The following is an 18,506-nucleotide window of genomic DNA, read 5'->3' on the forward strand; positions in this document are numbered from 1 at the left end:
TAAGTAGTTTAAAATGTCCATGTTTGGAACTCATGGGTCATAAACATATTTCAAGGAGCTTAATGTTGCTCCTATTAAGTCACATATCAGAACAGCAAACATATACAGAAAAAAGATGATGTTCTTATATGAATGATAGATGGGTCATGTCGTTACCAATCTTTAAAGCAATAATGATTTTCCCACAAAACTCATAGAGGCTCCCACATTTTTATGGAACTTGATTAAATTGCTGCTGCTTCTTGGCACCTACCAATAATAAGGTTCACTCAAATTAGAAGACAAAAAAAGGGTGTTTCCTGGGTCTGGTTGACTGCTGAAAGACAGATTAAGTGACAAAGTTGGCCATTTGAGATTCATCAAACTACCACAGCTTGGCTTTCCAGTCTGTTGATTCTCTAAAACTGGTCTCTATCACCAAGATGGGTATTGTATTTCACAGAAAAGGTAAGGCTCTTAACATTGTCTGGATTGCTTCTGCAGTTTATAAAAAAAAGTAAGAAATAGCACATTGCAAAACTTCCACCTTCTACCACAGGCAGCACATAACTGATGGGGCCTTTTCTGTGAAATACAATAAAAGCTGTAATAGCTTTTCCTAAATGGTGGCAGCACAGAGGAGCTGAAACACTTCCATCACCGTGTCCATGGGAGCCAGGGGAAACTGCCTGATCTTCTAAAAACAAAAACAAAAAACCCTACATAGCAAGTAAACTACAGCAAGTTCTAAATAATGTCCTTTTTATAAATAAATTAAAATAAAAAAAGCTGTGAACATGGAACAGACGTTTAAGAATCAAAAAGAAGTTGAATATACCTGTCAAGAAACTAAAACAGAGCTAGTATGTTGATTTGGTTTAGATATAAAAATGACGTTAACAGGAGATTGAAGAGATGAACATTTAAGACCATGGGAAAATGGCAAAGGTTAAAGGGAAAAAAACAAAATCACATCAGTGACACAATAGTATACATTTAACTAAAGAATAAAAGAGCACATTTTACAAAGCAGACATGTGAGAACACGGTGATCACTGATTCACTGTGCATTTTCAGCTTTATAATTTTCATGCCATCATTTCTTTTACAAAATATATACACATCTGTCCTATCTCATTCTGTTTTTTTCCAAATGCTATGATTTCTCATGACTTTGCCCTCACATGCCCTATCATAATAGTGCTCTGGTTTATCACCTCAGAGGTAGCTAGGAAAACTCTGCCTAAAGCAACATTCCCAACATTTCTTGGGAAAATGAATCAGTGCTTTTGTATTCTCTAGAGAATCTTCCCTGGGTATTTCCCTGTCCCTCAAATCCCTGCCAGTGCTGTAGGGACAGGGAACAGTACTTTAATTCTTACTGTGTTATAAGTCAATGGATTATTGTCCACTCTAGGTCCTCCCACAGAAGCCTTTATGAACACTGGGGGGATGGAGCCAAGATGTGTCCCAGCACTCAGAAGGCAAAGACAGGCAGATCTGAGCTCAAGGCCAGCCTTGTCTACAAAGCAATTACCAAGACAGCCAAGACAGAGAAAACCAAAAAGAAAAAAGGGGTGGGGCAGCAATAACACAGGAAGATCGTGGATTCAAGAGACTGTGAAAGAAGAAGGAACGGAAAGCTTCCTGAGAAGAAAATGGCACAGCTCCATGAAGATCAATATTCTAGATGATATGATAAGCAAATTCTCTCATGTGAAGTAAGAGGATTTTTAAATACCACACCATGAGAAGCCCAGTAGCAAAACATTTTTGTTACTTTTTTCTTGTCATTTTGTAAGAATTTGTCACATAAAGACCACCTATGACTGTTTTCTTCAGTGGTAGAAAAGTAACAAGCTGCCCATGACAAGTTCGTCATGATTTTAATTTTAAAATTAAAGTTATTCCACTATCCTAGGGGAGTCATATCATGAGGTAGCTTTATTTGTTTGTTTATTTGTTTGTTTGGGTTTTTGGGGGGATCAGGATCCCCAAACATTCTGTGGTTTAGAAAAGTGGGTAGGCTTTTAAAATGGCCCATTCCATCTTCCAAGAGAAAGTAAATTAACACAATCCTTTCTCATTTAGGAATTTATATCATGGGAAGCTCTCTTATGGATCAAAATGCCTCTGCTTAAGCTTACCTGTCAGAAAAGCATATCAAGACACTTTAAGGGACATTGGTCATGAAATAGTGAAATAATTGTAACAAAAACTCAGTGTCAAAGTCTAGTGGTCTAGGCAAAGTCAGGTCTTAGGTATGAAGTATGAGGAGGCAAACTGGCAATTTTCCTTTTGGATCCTCTGAAGGTTGACAGCAGTAATGCTGGAATGACCACAGGTAACTGTCAGGGGATGTTTTCTTTCTTTATTTCTTTCTTTTTTTTTTTTTTTTTTTTTTTTTTTTTTACTATTTCATGGAAAATTTTAAATAAAGAATGGTTGATATAAAAACTCTTTTTAAATTAATTAAAAGTGGAATTAGAAACATTTGTGATAAAATCAAAGATTTACATTGAAAACATTTCTGATAAAATAGAGGAAGTATATAGAAAGACTTAAAATAGTTATATATAGTATATATAGTACATACTACATATATGATATATAGTATGTATATATAGTATATATGTATATGTATTACATATGGTATTATATATAGTATATGTTATATATATATGTATATCACTTGTATATATAGTATATAAAAAGACTTATAAAGAAAGAATTAAAATTGAAGATTATCATGAGAAATAATGGTAGACATAAAAGAAATTACTAAATTAAAAGGGGAATTGCAAACATTTTCTGATAAAATTGAAGATTTACATAAGAAATATTTCATTAGTCTATGTCTTTTTATTGGGGAGGTGAGTCCATTGTTGTTAAGAGATATTAGAGAATAGTGATTGTTCCTTCCTGTTATTTTTGATGTTATTTTTGTGTTTGTGTGGTTATCTTCTTTTGGGTTTCTTGTAAGATTACTTTCCTGCTTTTTCTAGGGTATAGTTTCCTACCTTGTGTTGGCATTTTCCATCAATTATCCTTTGTAGGACTGGATTTGTGGAAAGATATTGTACAAATTTAGTTTTATCAGGGAAAATCTTGGCTTCTCCATCTATGATGATTGACAGTTTTGCTGGGTATAGTAGCCTGGGCTGGCATTTGTATTCTCTTAGGGTCTGTATGAGGTCTGCCCAGGATCTTCTAGCTTTCATCGTCTCTGGTGAGAAGTCTGGTGTGATTATGATAGGTCTGCCTTTATAAATTACTTGCCTGTTTTCCCTTACTGCTTTTAATATTCTTTCTTTGTTTAGTGAATTTGGTGTTTTGATTATTATGTGCCAGAAGGATTTTCTGTTCTGGTCCAGTTTGTTTGGAGTTCTGAAGTCTTCTTGTATGTTCATGGGCATCTCTTTTTCTAGGTTAGGGAAGTTTTCTTCTATAATTTTGTTGAAGATATTTACTGGGCGTTTAAGATATAAATCCTCACTCTAGTCTATACCTATAATCCTTAGGTTTGGTCTTCTCATTGTGTCCTGGAGTTCCTGGATGCTTTGAGTTACCAGCTTTATGCATTTTGCATTTTCTTTGACTTTTGAGTCAATGTTTTCTACGATATCTTGAGCATCCGAGGTTCTTTCTTCTATCTCTTGCATTCTGTTGCTGATGCCTGTGTCTATGACTTCTGAATTCTTTCCAAGGTTTTCTATCTCCAGGGATGTCTCACTTTGTGATTTCTTTATTGTTTCTACTTCCATGTTTAGATCCTGGATGGTTTTGTTCCGTTCCTTCACTTGATTGCTTGTGTTTTCCTGTAATTCTTTAAGGGATTTTTTGTGTTTCTTCTTTAAGGGCTTCTGCCTGTTTACCCATGATCTCCTGTATTTCTTTAAGGGATTTTTGTGTTTCCTCTTTAAGGGCTTTTACCTGTTGACCGATATTTTCCTGTATTTCTTTAAGGGAGTTACTTAAATCTTTCTTGAAGCCTTCTATCAGCATCATGAGATATGACTTTAAATCCAACTCTTGTTTTCTGGTATGTTGGGGTATCCCGGACTTGCTGTGGTGGGAGAACTGGGTTCTGATGTTGCCATGAGGCCTTGGTTTCTGTTGGTAGGTTCTTGTGTTTGCCTTTTGCCATATGGTTATCTCTGGTGCTAGTTGGTATTATTGTCTCTGAATGGAGTTTGTTCCTCCTGTGGGCCTGTAAGCCTGTATCCTTACTCCTCTGAGCTCAAAAGTGAAAGCACTGCTGGGAGATCTCTCTCTCTCTCTCTCTCTCTCTCTCTCTCTCTCTCTCTCTCTCTCTCTCTCTCTCTCTCTCTCTCTCAGCTATGCACAGAAAACTATGGAGTTTCCCAGCTCCCTGGTGCAAATGGTGGCAGGAAGACTTCTGTCCCAGCTGCTCCACTGATCATAGAAGGCTGTGGAGTCTCCTGCCTCCCTGGTGCAAATGGCAGTAGGTGGGAAGACTTCTGTCCCAGCTGCTCCACTGATCTTAGGCCCTGTGTGCTCCTAGCTGGGTCCCCTCCAGAGAGAAGGAGGAGATCTCAGCTCTGTGCTCAAAAGTGAAAGTCTAATGGGAGATCACTCTCTTCTGGTGGGATAGGCACAAAAGTCTGTGTCAGGGGATACTTTCCCTGTATAGTTTATACATGTAATCTGAGAGGTGGTGAACATCATGCCAGGATAACAACCTTCTGCGCTCAGACACAGTAGGGACCACAGAGCATGTGAAATCTTTCTCTATGAGGCCACCAGGAACAAGGGCTCCATCTTTCTGATTGGGACCCCAAAGAGATATATAGCACATGGCATCAAAAGTGACAATGATATGGCTGATGATGATTTCTGGCCAGAAACATAAAGAACCATTCCAGCTTCTGGGCAAAAGACTTAAAAGAACTAACTTAAAAATGTACCTTATAGTCATCAAAGTAGAGATCCTGAGAAGAATATTTAAGGGGAAGTAAGAGCACAGTGGGAAGGTTTCATTTTGAGTAATAAGGAGACCTGTAGCAGTAATTTGTTAATCATCTCTAAACTCCCCAGTGGGTACATGTGACTCCTCTACACCCACACAAATTTTTGGATTCATGAATGAAACACACACACACACACACACATACACACACATACACACACATACACATAAACACACACACACACACACACACACAGCCATATTTTTAATATGCTCCAAGCAGCTGAAATGCTGGGCTACGTCCAAATTTCTCCATGGCTAACACACTCTCTCCTCTAATATTCATGAGTTATTACTTTCTAAAATCTATATTTCATCTCTACTACCACAGGCCCAGTTGGGGAAGTAGCTCCTGGGGCTGCTTTTCCCTGGTTCTTACATGACTCTCATGCTTGCATCCTTTTCTCTTTCTGGCAGTCCAGTTCTCCAAAACTCCTCCTTCCCATGGTCCCTTGCTCAGGAAATCTGAAGTCCTGCCTCTGCCTCCTGGCCCTGCCATTGGCCGCTGACAACTTTATTTACCAATAGAGCCAACTGGGGTCAGAGACACAGTATCTTTTTTTTTTTTAATTTTTTTTATTCGATATAATTTATTTACATTTCAAATGATTTCCCCTTTTCTAGCCCCCCCACTCCCCGAAAGTCCTGTAAGCCCCCTTCTCTTCCCCTGTCCTCCCACCCACCCCTTCCCACTTCCCCGTTCTGGTTTTGTCGAATACTGCTTCACTGAGTCTTTCCAGAACCAGGGGCCACTCCTCCTTTCTTCTTGTACCTCATTTGATGTGTGGATTATGTTTTGGGTATTCCAGTTTTCTAGGTTAATATCCACTTATTAGTGAGTGCATACCATGATTCACCTTTTGAGTCTGGGTTACCTCACTTAGTATGATATTCTCTAGCTCCATCCATTTGCCTAAGAATTTCATGAATTCATTGTTTCTAATGGCTGAATAGTACTCCATTGTGTAGATATACCACATTTTTTGCATCCACTCTTCTGTTGAGGGATACCTGGGTTCTTTCCAGCATCTGGCAACTATAAATAGAGCTGCTATGAACATAGTAGAGCATGTATCCTTATTACATGGTGGGGAGTCTTCTGGGTATATGCCCAGGAGTGGTATAGCAGGATCTTCTGGAAGTGAGGTGCCCAGTTTTCGGAGGAACCGCCAGACTGATTTCCAGAGTGGTTGTACCAATTTGCAACCCCACCAGCAGTGGAGGAGTGTTCCTCTTTCTCCACACCCTCTCCAACACCTGCTGAGAGACACAGTATCTTACAGGCATATGTGGACATCCTTGAGTGATGTTGGGAGACGAGTTAACACAAGTAACTTTAGAACCAATTCACAACAGATACCTAGCTCAATTTTGTAGATAATAGCGCTTATGCAGTTTGTGGGATAGTTTCACATGAAAACCCAGTTAGAGTCTAATGTTTATAGCAAAATATATTTATAAAGCTATGGTGAATGTGACTTGTAGAGATAATTAAAATTTACAACCTCATGTGTTGAAGCAAAAGAGATACAAGCTTGGGATGGAGAGTTAGCTAAGTGGTTAAGAATATTTGTTTTTTATATAGGAAAACTGAGTTTGATTCCCAGAACACAAATGGTGGCTCTCAATATCTACACCTCCAGCTCCAGGAGAACTAAAGCCTTCTTCTGACCATCATGAGCAGGCACCAACATTCATACACATAAAATAAGCAAATCTTAAAACAAAATTTCATTAAAAACAGAAAAGATTTTTCTAAAAAGAGGAAATTCCCTTTAAAGACTATAACTCAGAAGCCATCCCTGAGTCCCCAGCCTGATAATCAATCATGTCTGTGCCAGCCAAAGAGATCTATGTAACCTAGAGGAAAGGAAGCTTTCTTGTCTCAGATAATCTTCTGGCCAATATCCATGCTTCATCCCCAACACACAGACTGATATAAAACTTACCATAAGGTCACAAAAAATTAATATATGATGATATTAAATTAAACCTGCCTAAGAATAACTCTCTACTGAAGTCCTTCATAATGAATTTTAAAAAGCATATAAACTCACAGAAAACCCAACTTAGGAGAATACTTTATAAGGAGAGTTATGTCTCAGCCCATCACAAAAATAACATTTCAGCTCTTCATATCAGTCAATTGTTCAAGTCATGTTTAAATACAAAACACTCAGCCAGCAAATTTGGCTGCCTCTGCCTCGCTTTCATTTTCTGCCTATAAATATAGCTTTATATTTACTACTTCAAAGGCCTTTGAATTCATTCTAGTTAGAAAGACAGCCTGATTCAGAACTGTTTAAAAAATTAGACATAAACTAAATTAAAAGTAAATTTAAACAGAATAGCAATATAAAGAAAAGTGATTTTTTTCACTAAGCCATCCTTAGAGCTTAATATAATGTATAATTTCAAGAGATTAAATTGCATTCTGACAGGGGTGAGAGTTTTAATAATATGAAAGCGGTGAAGGATGTAAAAGGTCATCAAGTTACCATTGTTCCATGCATAATTTTATTGCAAGAAAAGCTATATATTACTTATTTCTGTCATAGGTCCTAGAGAAGGTCTGAATAATTATCTCACTTATTTGCACATTCTGATTCTGGGTTTGTATGACCTTTTGAATAAAAGGGAACTGGACTGTCCATGGCTAATCTGTATGTACTTCTGTACTACTGAGTGTGGGATGCATGAAGGTCAATTGCTTTGCTGTATAATTATAACACCAAGAATTACTAGTCTGATATTTGCTAATACAATTTTTACAGGACACACACACAGAGAGAATCATGCAATCACAGAAGTCTCTGAGTAAAGTGAAATTTCTGGTTTCCAAAAAAACTAAAGACTGGATGGTTCAGATGCATCTTTAAAGGCAATTCTCTCTAAAAAGAATAAATGCCTCTTTAGAGGACAAACTTATTTCCAAGGTGTGCTTGTTGACATGGTACCAGTGTAATCCTATCTTGGCAGGAGCGTTATTCTTTCCACAGTAAGGAGGGTCCTTAGATGTATGTTTGAAATTCTTCTCTACAAAGTCCAAGAATGAGTAACAAGCTCCACATTCTAACAAAACTCCACATTCAGGTATGCTATAAACATGTGCCAAAGGCTCTGCATTTTCCTCCCAGGATACTTCAGTATTGTGACTAAAAGTCAATCATCAGCAATAATAGGGTCAGATCCATTGAACTAAGAGTGACAACATAGAATTCCAGTCAAAAAAAAGCGATGGAATCAGTCCAAGGAGTGAGACAGCTCTGCCTATTCTCTTTCCATTGAAGATGCATTAGGAATGAGCCTCACATCATATCTGGAGTGTCTACTGTTTAATGCCCTGGGATGCATAGACATGGATGCTGTGGGCTCTATGCCAAGCATGTGGCTCTTACATGGGAAAGGAAGTGTAGTGGCTATTCCTGGTTGTCAACTTGACTATATCTGGAATGAACTACAATCTAGAACTGGAAGGCTCACCTATGATCCTAATCTGGAGGCTCAGAGATATAAGTTTCTGACCTGGGTCTTGGCATAGAGATCTTGAAGCGTAGTGGCTATGAATTTCAGAAGATTAAGACAAGGAGATCTGGAGTTCAAGATTAAACTCGCATGTGGAGGCACACGCCTTTAATCTGGGCCACACCCTCTGCTGGAGACCTACAGCCTTTAATCTGGGCTACACGCTCTGCTGGAGATATATAAGGACATTGGAAGAAGGAAGATTTACTCACTCTTCCTTGCCTGCTTGCCTCATGGGACTGAGCAAATGCTAGATCCTTGGACTTCCATCCACAGCTGCTGCTGCCTATTTTCGGGGAGTTGGACTATAGACTGTAAGTCATCGACAAATTCCCTAACTATATAGAGACTGCCCATACATTCTGTGACTCTAGAGAACCCAAACTAATACAGGAAGTAACTGAAAGCCTGCTATTTTATTCCTATTTCCTAATAATCACAAATAACCAAATAATCACAAAATGGTGGGATGTCAATAACTTGAAATTTTTATTCTTAGGAATAGATCTACACTGGTGAATGTGAGCTAAAGGCAAAGGTAATCTCCTAGTGCCCTGTCCATGGTGGGAGTCTAGACCACTGACTTAGCTCTTCTATTCTGAACGTGGATTTCTATCTCATTTGTTAAAGATTTTCCTGGTGTGTCTTGTTTTGGCAAAGATACAAATCAATGGTAGAAACTCCAGCATGCCAGGTAAGCTCCCTATCACCCTCAGCTCCCTCTGCACACACCCTTTAGAATCCTTTAGGTAGCAACTCCTTCCCATATGTTCCACATGTACCAGAAAATTCTGTCGCCTAGTTCTCATAACTAAGTGAAATTGTATGAATTTACTTTGCTTCTCAGGCAAGAAGACAGCATCTGGAATATGGTGCTTACCTCTTTATTTTGATAAATATTTCCATACCTCAACATTCCAAACATTTTAGAATATTTTAAATATGTAAAGTGTCCACAAATCTAGTAAAATTTCCAAGCTTCATAGGTATAATTAATGAAATTTGTTTTCTTCCAAAACTCAAGAGCATTAGAGATAGTAAGATACTTTGGAATTTGAGGCTTATGTTCAGGGAAGATGCAATTTAAGTGGTGTTTTTATAAAGCAAGGAAACACTCATATGCTACAGACTCTATGGAAGGACATTTGATACTCCAACAAGGCTAAACTCTCAGTTAGTGGACAGTAGATTGTGAAACTGGAGAAAAATGAGATAGTCCTCAGGAAAAAAGACAAAAACTTCAAACCTCTCTTTGGGAGTGAGAGATGTTAGATTATCTAAGCATCAAGTAGCCCTTACCTGTCCTCATCTACAAGCATCTTTCATCACCAGCCCTCACTCTTGATGTCAAGGCTGGAAAACTTCTTGGTGACAAGGGCAATTTTTTAGTCACAACTGGCAACCTTTCCTGCTGTGGTACTCACTAACTTAAAGACTGGTGTGAGTTCTAGTAGAGTGACATAAATTGCAAGCGAGAGGTTGGCATAAATTGCAGACCATTGGCAACATGGAAAGACCACAGATCAGTACAAAAGCCTGAGAGAGGAGGGATTCCCGAACTGATGCCATGTGTTATCTGAGAGATTGGCAGTGCTCTCATCACCATGACTGTGGCCAGGGAGAACAGGGACTACTTTAGCAAAGCAATGGTGGTATAGTGAGAGGCTTTGGTTTTCTTGTCCTCAAGAAAGCATCCACAAAAAATTCCAAGGTATATCAATGGTTCATGGAGTAGTTTACAACTTTCTAGAGCAGAGTAGAATTACATAGTTGTCAGAAATTGATTGCATTTTTCAAAACAATAATAGATGGGATTTAAATGTTTCTAACACTAAGAAATGATAAATATCTAAGATGATGGATAGGATAATTGTATAATGTGTTTACACTATTAAAACAATTAAAGAGAATCTTTAAATATTTTCAAACTGTTAGCAATTATGACTGATATCTCTGTCTCTTTCCCCCCAACATAAAAGGTGTGTGTGTGTGTGTGTGTGTGTGTCTATGCATATATCATGATGAGGAACAAACTTAGTGCCTAATACATACTAAGTAGTCATTTCACCACCAATCTCCAGCTCTGTCCCTTTATGAATATTTCTATTTTTCTTTTTTCTTTTTTTTAATTTTTTTTATTCGATATAATTTATTTACATTTCAGATGATTTCCCCTTTTCTAGCCCCCCACTCCCCGAAAGTCCTGTAAGCCCCCTTCTCTTCCCCTGTCCTCCCACCCACCCCTTCCTACTTCCCTGTTCTGGTTTTGCCGAATACTGCTTCACTGAGTCTTTCCAGAACAAGGGGCCACTCCTCCTTTCTTCTTGTACCTCATTTGATGTGTGGATTATGTTTTGGGTATTCCAGTTTTCTAGGTTAATATCCACTTATTAGTGAGTGCATACCATGATTCACCTTTTGAGTCTGGGTTACCTCACTTAGTATGATGTTCTCTAGCTCCATCCATTTGCCTAAGAATTTCATGAATTCATTGTTTCTAATGGCTGAATAGTACTCCATTGTGTAGATATACCACATTTTTTGCATCCACTCTTCTGTTGAGGGATACCTGGGTTCTTTCCAGCATCTGGCAACTATAAATAGGGCTGCTATGAACATAGTAGAGCATGTATCCTTATTACATGGTGGGGAATCCTCTGGGTATATGCCCAGGAGTGGTATAGCAGGATCTTCTGGAAGTGAGGTGCCCAGTTTTCGGAGGAACCGCCAGACTGATTTCCAGAGTGGTTGTACCAATTTGCAACCCCACCAGCAGTGGAGGAGAGTTCCTCTTTCTCCACACCCTCTCCAACACCTGCTGTCTCCTGAATTTTTAATCTTAGCCATTCTGACTGGTGTAAGATGAAATCTCAGGGTTGTTTTGATTTGCATTTCCCTAATGACTAATGAAGTTGAGCATTTTTTAAGATGCTTCTCTGCCATCTGAAGTTCTTCAGGTGAGAATTCTTTGTTTAACTCTGTACCCAATGAACCCACACACCTATGGCCACTTGATCCTCGACAAAGAGGCTGAAAACATCCAATGGAAAAAAGATAGCCTTTTCAACAAATGGTGCTGGTTCAACTGGAGGTCAGCATGCAGAAGAATGCGAATTGATCCATCCATGTCTCCTTGTACTAAGCTCAAATCCAAATGGATCAAGGACTTCCACATAAAGCCAGACACTCTGAAGCTAATAGAAAAGAAATTGGGGAAGACCCTTGAGGACATCGGTACAGGGAGAAAGTTTCTGAACAGAACACCAATAGCGTATGCTCTAAGAGCAAGAATTGACAAATGGGACCTCATAAAATTACAAAGTTTCTGTAAGGCAAAGGACACCATCAAGAGAACAAATCGGCAACCAACAAATTGGAAAAAGATCTTCACCAATCCTACATCAGATAGAGGGCTAATATCCAATATATATAAAGAACTCAAGAAGTTAGACTCCAGATATTTCTATTTTTCTTAAGAAAATTCACTGCTAAAAAGTACATGTCATTCATTTCTGTACCTTAACTTCATAGGAACATTATATCAGGAGAATATGAGGATAATCTAGCCTGCTTTAAATGTTCTTATGTACCATCAAAATTATAACTTCAAGATATCTAATATTTGGCTGATATATTTATTCCTAGAAACAGGTTTGCTTCTTTTATGAAGCATTCACAGTGGGTCACAGCACTATAAGCTTCCTATTGAAGAGTGCAGCTGAGGTGTACAAGACTATGACAGTTCATGCTCGATTGGTTCCATCCCTGCTCAATTCTGAAGAAGTATTATTCAGTCATGTCAATATCTTCAGAAATACCTCTCTTTGGGAGTAGTAACAAAGTGTCCACATGCTCCCACCTCTCATACAACTTAAGTAGCACAGCATCAAGTGGTTCAGGCCTACTGCCACAACATCTCATCTCCGAGGCCCAGGCATGACCTGCTTGGGAACCATCTCTACAGGACTTCAAAGTCCACATAGGATTAAACAGTAGTTTCCTGTCATCATCTGTTCATAATGAAAGGAAGTAGACTTTATACTTACTTACCTAGATGCTACATGACTATTAAGGGGTAGGGTAGTATCAATCCTGGAAGATGATACTGTCTGATTCATTTAAGTGAACATGTAACCCCAGCTGATCCAGAAGGCATAAGAGTATGACAATTAGAAATAAGTATTTCTTGAAAAGATAAGGAGAAAGGGGGGGCAGCCTTGTCTGGTCCCTGATTTCAGTGGGATTGCTTCAAGTTTCTCTCCGTTTAGTTTGATGCTGGCTACCGGTTTGCTGTATATTGCTTTTACTATGTTTAGGTATGGGCCTTGAATTCCTGTTCTCTCCAAGACTTTAAGCATGAAAGGATGCTGAATTTTGTCAAATGCTTTTTCAGCATCCAATGAAATGACCATGTGGTTTTGTTCTTTGAGTTTGTTTATGTAGTGGATTGTATTGATGGATTTCCGTATATTGAACCAACCCTGCATTCCCGGGATAAAGCCTACTTGATCATGGTGGATGATCGTTTTGATGTGTTCTTGGATTCGGTTGGCAAGAATTTTGTTGAGTATTTTTGCATCGATGTTCATAAGGGAAATTGGTCTGAAGTTCTCTTTCTTTGTTGGATCTTTGTGTGGCTTTGGTATCAGCGTAATTGTGGCTTCGTAGAAGGAATTGGGTAGTGTTCCTTCTGTTTCTATTTTGTGGAATAGTTTGAAGAGTATTGGTGTTAACTCTTCTTTGAAGGTCTGGTAGAATTCTGCACTGAAACCATCTGGTCCTGTGCTTTTTTTGGTTGGAAGACTTTCTATGACTCCTTCTATTTCTTTAGGCTTTATGGGACTGTTTAGATGGTCTAGTTGGTCCTGATTTAATTTTGGTATTTGGTATCTCTCAAGGAAATTGTCCATTTCCTCCAGATTCTCCAGTTGTGTTGAGTACAGGCTCTTGTAGTAGGATCTGATGATTTTTTGGATTTCCTCAGTTTCCGTTGTTATGTCTCCCTTTTCATTTCTAAGTTTGTTAATTTGGATACTTTCTCTGTGCCCTTTGGTCAGTCTGGCTAAGGGTTTATCTATCTTGTTGATTTTCTCAAAGAACCAGCTCCTAGTTTTGTTGATTTTTTGTATGGTTCTCTTTGTTTCTACTTGATTGATTTCGGCCCTGAGTTTGATGATTTCCTGCTTTCTACTCCTCCTGGGTGAAATAGCTTCTTTTTGTTCTAGGGCTTTCAGGTGTGTCATTAAGTTGGTAATGTATGCTCTCTCCATTTTCTTTTTGGAGGCACTCAGGGCTATGAGTTTTCCTCTTAGCACTGCTTTCATTGTGTCCCATAGATTTGGGTATGTTGTGTTTTCATTTTCATTGTGTTCTAAAAAGTCTTTAATTTCTTTCTTTATTTCTTCCTTGACCAAGGTGTCATTGAGTAGAGTATTGTTCAATCTCCACGTGTTTGTGGGTTTTCTGTTGTTTCTGTTGCTATTGAAGACCACTTTTATTCCATAGTGATCAGATAGGAGGCATGGGATTAGTTCTATCTTTTTATATTTGTTGAGGTCTGTCTTGTGACCAATTATATGGTCGATTTTGGAGAAGGTACCATGAGGTGCTGAAAAAAAGGTATATTCTTTTGTTTTAGGATAGAATGTTCTATATATATCAGTTAAATCTAATTGGTCCAAAGCTTCAATTAGTTTCATTGTGTCCTTGTTTAGTTTCTGTTTTCCTGATCGGTCCATTGAGGAAAGTGCAGTGTTGAAGTCACCCACAATTATTGTGTTAGGTGCAATGTGTGCTTTGAGTTTTAATAAAGTTTCTTTTATGAAAGAGGGTGCCCTTGCATTTGGAGCATAGATGTTCAGGATTGAGAGTTCTTCTTGTTGTATTTTTCCTTTGACCAGCAAGAAGTGTCCCTCAGAGTCTCTTTTGATGACTTTGGGTTGAAAGTCAATTTTATCTGATATTAAAATGGCTACTCCAGCTTGTTTCCTGAGACCATTTGCTTGTAAAATTGTCTTCCAGCCTTTTACTCTAAGGTAGTGTTTGTCTTTGACCCTGAGGTGTGTTTCCTGTAAGCAGCAAAATTACTTGAGGTACTAGCTCGGGCAATTCGACAACATAAGGAGGTCAAAGGGATACAAATTGGAAAGGAGGAAGTCAAACTATCATTATTTGCAGACGACATGATCGTCTACCTAAGTGACCCAAAGAACTCCACTAGAGAGCTCCTACAGCTGATAAACAACTTCAGCAAAGTGGCAGGTTACAAAATCAACTCAAGCAAATCAGTGGCCTTCCTATACTCAAAGGATAAGCAGGCTGAGAAAGAAATTAGGGAAATGACCCCCTTCACAATAGCCACAAACAGTATAAAGTATCTTGGGGTGACTCTTACCAAACATGCGAAAGATCTGTATGGCAAGAACTTCAAGACTCTGAAGAAGGAAATGGAAGAAGACCTCAAAAAATGGGAAAACCTCCCATGCTCATGGATCGGTAGAATCAATATAGTTAAAATGGCCATTTTGCCTAAAGCACTATACAGATTCAATGCAATACCCATCAAAATCCCAACTCAATTCTTCACAGAGTTAGAAAGAGCAATTATCAAATTCATCTGGAACAACAAAAAACCCAGGATAGCTAAAACTATTCTCAGCAACAAAAGAAAATCTGGGGGAATCAGTATCCCTGACCTCAAGCAATACTACAGAGCAATAGTGTTAAAAACTGCATGGTATTGGTACAGTGACAGGCAGGAGGATCAATGGAACAGGATTGAAGATCCAGAAATGAACCCACACACCTATGGCCACTTGATCCTCGACAAAGAGGCTGAAAACATCCAATGGAAAAAAGATAGCCTTTTCAACAAATGGTGCTGGTTCAACTGGAGGTCAGCATGCAGAAGAATGCGAATTGATCCATCCTTGTCTCCTTGTACTAAGCTCAAATCCAAATGGATCAAGGACCTCCACATAAAGCCAGACACTCTGAAGCTAATAGAAAAGAAACTGGGGAAGACCCTTGAGGACATCGGTACAGGGAGAAAATTTCTGAACAGAACACCAATAGCGTATGCTCTAAGAGCAAGAATTGACAAATGGGACCTCATAAGGTTACAGAGTTTCTGTAAGGCAAAGGACACCATCAAGAGGACAGATCGGCAACCAACAAATTGGGAAAAGATCTTCACCAATCCTACATCAGATAGAGGGCTAATATCCAATATATATAAAGAACTCAAGAAGTTAGACTCCAGAAAACCGAACAACCCTATTAAAAAATGGGGTACAGAGTTAAACAAAGAATTCTCACCTGAAGAACTTCGGATGGCGGAGAAGCATCTTAAAAAATGCTCAACTTCATTAGTCATTAGGGAAATGCAAATCAAAACAACCCTAAGATTTCATCTTACACCAGTCAGAATGGCTAAGATTAAAAATTCAGGAGACAGCAGGTGTTGGAGAGGGTGCGGAGAAAGAGGAACACTCCTCCACTGCTGGTGGGGTTGCAAATTGGTACAACCACTCTGGAAAGCAGTCTGGCGGTTCCTCCGAAAACTGGGCACCTCACTTCCAGAAGATCCTGCTATACCACTCCTGGGCATATACCCAGAGGATTCCCCACCATGTAATAAGGATACATGCTCTACTATGTTCATAGCAGCCCTATTTATAATTGCCAGATGCTGGAAAGAACCCAGGTATCCCTCAACAGAAGAGTGGATACAAAAAATGTGGTATATCTACACAATGGAGTACTATTCAGCCATTAGAAACAATGAATTCATGAAATTCTTAGGCAAATGGATGGAGCTAGAGAACATCATACTAAGTGAGGTAACCCAGACTCAAAAGGTGAATCATGGTATGCACTCACTAATAAGTGGATATTAACCTAGAAAACTGGAATACCCAAAACATAATCCACACATCAAATGAGGTACAAGAAGAAAGGAGGAGTGGCCCCTGGTTCTGGAAAGACTCAGTGAAACAGTATTTGGCAAAACCAGAACGGGGAACTGGGAAGGGGTGGGAGGGAGGACAGGGGAAGAGAAGGGGGCTTACGGGACTTTCGGGGAGTGGGGGGGCTAGAAAAGGGGAAATCATTTGAAATGTAAATAAATTATATCAAATAAAAAAAAAAAAAAAAAAAAAAAAAAAAGAAATAAGTATTTCTTTATGTACTGCTCCCTCTCTCTTTCAAGTGCCTACTGAGAGAATATCCCAGGGAGTGCTGCAGAAGCTTGCATAGAATACTGAGTCAGGGCTGTTTGTGAACTTTCCAGTCTAGCCATCTCATCAGAGCCTGTAGTGATAATTTGGAAATGATCCTGTCTATAACAGGCCTTCTGAAAGAGAAAATCAAAACTGAAATGAACATGGAAAAGAGATTAGTTATAGGAAAATTGAGAAACATGACATCTTGCCAACATGGTTCTGCAAAGACATCACTTAGCATGGTTAAGTCTTGAACTGATCACTCAGCTCTTAATAATTAATTAAAATATGTTTGATTATTTGCTGTAAATTACATCTCTTGAAGTACATACCTTTGGTTCTAATCCCACAAATATCACTTTTTCCTTTTTTTCAAATGTTTAAAGGTCATTTAAATAAACACAAAACAAAACAAAAACAAAAAAAAAACTTCAATTCTTTTCTCTAAATTTGGAGTGTTTCCAAGCTATTGTCTTAGTGATGATGTTTCCACACCACACCTGAATAGATTTCTTGACCCATTCAGAGCCTACTTAAGATCTCCCCAAGGGATCTGTCACAAGTTTTCCTTGTGACTATACTAGTTGTTACAAATTTGGGCCAGCAGCAGAAATGAATGACAGAGAGGGAAGAGTTTATTCCAAATAAGGAAGGAAGTCAAGCAGTCTGAAATCAAATTGAACTCTTTATTTCTGTGACTCACACTCTACTAAATGGGGCTCACTACTTTTCCTTTTGCCCTGCCACTCAGCTGTCTGGTGAGAGGAAAGCCAGTCCTGGACTGCTTCATGGAAAGGTTCTCAACCAAAAGGATCATCTTCCAGGCCAATATGGCATGTTGACCTCTTGTTGAAATATTTCCTTGTGCTCCTCTTAATGTTCCCCCATATTTAGCATCTGTGAGCCCTCCAGTTTCATAGAGAATGTGTTTACCTTGGCTGACTTTCAAGAAGGCAAAGATCACCAGACTTGGCTCATCAAATGCGGTCATCATTAAGTGTAGCAATGTGTTTTTTCAGTCCTAGCACTGAAATGTCAGACACAAGAGAATCAAGTTTTTAAGGTTGCTGTTGGTTGCACAGTAAGTTTGATACTGCTACATGAAGTCCCGTTTAAAACAAAAAACAAACAAATAAACAAAAGCAGCACACACTAGAAAATAAAATTTAAAACTGAAAAGAGGAAGAAAGAGCTTTTCAAAAGAAAATCATCACTTGATATTATTTAATAACAATAATTTAAATTATGATTTAGCTTTATTATTGTAAATGCATAAATTAGTCTAGTTCACCTCAATTTACTATATAGAAAAGTAAAATAAGAGTGTCAGAGTATCTATGAAATATCGTTGAAATCACTCTCTATATAAATTAAGAAAACATGAAGAAAGGTATCTTTCAGATGGAGGTCTCCTGTTGAACCAAGTGAACAGGTTTCTATTCAGTGGCAATTCAAGACTTCATCCTCCATTCTTCCTGCTCTGTGCTACTGCTGGCTGCAGATCAGGACACACCAGTCACCTTTGTAAAACTGTACATGCCAGGAATGATGAAAAATGAAAGTGTGATGAACCTTTACTGATTGTCTTATTATCTGATAAAGAGAAGACTGTAAGCATAATTAAGCTTTTAGATGTAGCCTTTCCCTGTCATGGAGAATGAAGCACATAATTTTATTATTAATGATGTTATTTCTGTGCTGAATGACTTGCACATCAGCCTAGTTGTTTATCTGTCTCTAAAACATAAAACTATGAGTGAAATGTTAGTTTGGCTGGTTGATACCAATTG

At 38.5% G+C, this 18,506-nt stretch overlaps 1 long non-coding RNA gene across 3 annotated transcripts in view; it reads right to left on the reverse strand.

The window, feature by feature from the left end:
* Positions 1-565: 565 nt before the first annotated feature.
* LOC127683511 (uncharacterized) overlaps positions 566-18,506 on the reverse strand; it is a 37,447-nt gene continuing 19,506 nt past the window's right edge. For 2 of the 3 annotated variants that reach the window (XR_007977567.1, XR_007977566.1), the window contains exons 3-4: positions 17,650-17,743; positions 566-676 (exon numbers count right to left, since the gene is read on the reverse strand). This is a non-coding gene — a long non-coding RNA (uncharacterized LOC127683511). Of the gene's footprint in view, positions 677-16,665; positions 16,848-17,649; positions 17,744-18,506 lie in introns of those variants that run through there. The other variant, XR_007977568.1, reaches the window with a different exon arrangement.

This window comes from Apodemus sylvaticus, chromosome 4 (assembly GCF_947179515.1).
Source record: "Apodemus sylvaticus chromosome 4, mApoSyl1.1, whole genome shotgun sequence".
Taxonomy (NCBI): domain Eukaryota; kingdom Metazoa; phylum Chordata; class Mammalia; order Rodentia; family Muridae; genus Apodemus; species Apodemus sylvaticus.